We start from the raw sequence: 2118 nt of genomic DNA, 5'->3' as shown, positions 1-2118 counted from the left end.
ACTGGGCTGAGGCGGGGCTGGGGAGGCACCATCCACCCACCCTTTATCCTTGGAAAGAGCTCCCTTAACCCATGCATCTGTGGCACACTGCTCACTGCTGGTAAACCATTCGATGTATGGTCTCTGCTTGGATCTCAGTGGGACTGATGGAGGATGCCTTTCTCCACAAGTTACAGGATCACGGCCTCCCAGAATGCTGCATAATCTCCCTGGAGTGCAGCCCTGCCAATCACCAAAGCCCAGTGTTAGTTGGACTCATCTGCCTGGAACATTTATCTGGGCCCGTGTGCTAGATTCTGAGCATTTATCCTCTCTCTGCTCCACTCTTCTCCCCCACCCACTTGTGGGCCGGAATGGAGAATGGGTCTGGGTCCCAGTCAGTCATGGCTCCATCACTTCACCCTTCTCAGTTTTACCTTCCCTTCACCAAGTACAGATGGTCTATTTTACTGTTTTGGGGGTTAGAAGTATTTGCTGTAGTTGGTCTGTTTTTGTGTACAAGGGAGGATCTTTCTGCTGTGACTTCCTCCTCTGCCATCTTTTCCCCAGCTCATTAATTTACTTTTAGTGTTTGCTTAATTCAGAATCTCTGTAATTTTCTAATACATGTTGATGAATGACAGTATCATTAAGAAACTTTATAACCTATCTACTCGCTGTAAGTTCCAAATATTTTTACTCATATTTGTGAATTATCACTTTCTTGGAAATTTTAAATCAAAATTAACAGTCCCATTTTTACATGCATGTGGAAATTTTTCTGTTTAATACAATCAAGTTAGTACACACCAACACACAGACATATATACACACACTCAATAAACATTTATTTCCCTCATTTCAGGTGGCAGAATCCCATGACTGACTATTCAACCCAAAGTTATCCTCAGGCACCTATGTGAATCTTCATGGAAAACATTAACTGGGTGGACAATCACACTGGACAGTCTGATTTCATCCTGATGGGAATCTTCAGTCAATCTAAACACCCAGCTCTCCTTTGCGTGGTCATTTTTGTAGTTTTCCTGATGGCCTTGTCTGGAAACACAATCCTGATCCTTCTGATACGCTCTGATGCCTGCTTCCACACCCCCATGTACTTTTTCATCAGCCAGCTGTCTCTCATGGACATGACATACATTTCCGTCACTGTGCCCAAGATGCTCGTGGACCGGGTCACGGGTGTGAACATGATCTCAGCCCCCGGATGGGGGGTGCAGATGTTCCTCTATGCTACACTTGCTGGCTCAGAATTTTTTATTCTAGCTTCTATGGCCTATGACCGCTATGCAGCCATCTGTCTTCCTCTTCGTTACCCTGTCCTCATGAACCACAGGGTGTGCATTCTCCTTGCATCGGGCTGCTGGTTTCTGGCATCTCTAGATGGATTTATACTCACTCCCATCACCATGACCTTCCCCTTCTGCAGATCCTGGGAGATCCTTTATTTCTTCTGTGAGGTCCCTGCTGTGATGTAGCTCTCCTGCTCAGACACCTCCATGTATGAGACACTCATGTACCTCTGCTGCGTCCTCATGCTGCTCATCCCTGTGACAGTAATTTCAGGCTCCTATGGTTTCATCCTCCTCACTATCCACACGATGAACTTGGCAGAGGGCCGGAAGAAGACCTTTGCCACCTGCTCCTCCCACATGACTGTGGTCACCCTCTTCTATGGGGCTGCCATCTACACCTACATGCTCCCCAACTCCTACCACACCCCTGAGAAAGACATGGTGGTGTCTGTCTTTTACACCATACTCACTCCTGTGCTAAACCCACTAATCTATAGTCTCAGAAATAAGGAAGTCATGGCAGCTCTGAAGAAGTTGTTGAATGTGCGACCTGCCTTTCAAGAAACTATAAAGTAGGAAATTTTTATAGTTTTAATTTTATTTAAATATTAGTATTCTGGTATATTATGATGTTATCATTCCTTAGACATTCATTCCATGATTTCCCATCTGAGTTTCACACCTCTGTTAGGAATTGGCTTTGTATACTGCAAAGTTACTTGATTTTATATACTTTCTCCATTCAAAATATGTTTTACTAGTATATTGTACTAATGTCCTACTTAGTGACATTTATAATGAAAATATCATGCCACACTGGTGG

The 2118-nt window shown here is 44.2% G+C and overlaps 1 pseudogene; it reads left to right on the top strand.

Moving 5' to 3' along the window:
- Positions 1 to 908: 908 nt before the first annotated feature.
- On the top strand, positions 909 to 1871 carry LOC118933916 (olfactory receptor 2T29-like; annotated as a pseudogene).
- Positions 1872 to 2118: the final 247 nt, after the last annotated feature.

Source organism: Manis pentadactyla, chromosome 13, assembly GCF_030020395.1.
Source record: "Manis pentadactyla isolate mManPen7 chromosome 13, mManPen7.hap1, whole genome shotgun sequence".
In the NCBI taxonomy this organism is placed as follows: Eukaryota; Metazoa; Chordata; class Mammalia; order Pholidota; family Manidae; genus Manis; species Manis pentadactyla.
Note: the sequence above shows the minus strand (reverse complement) of the source record. Positions and strands in the feature narration are given on the sequence as shown.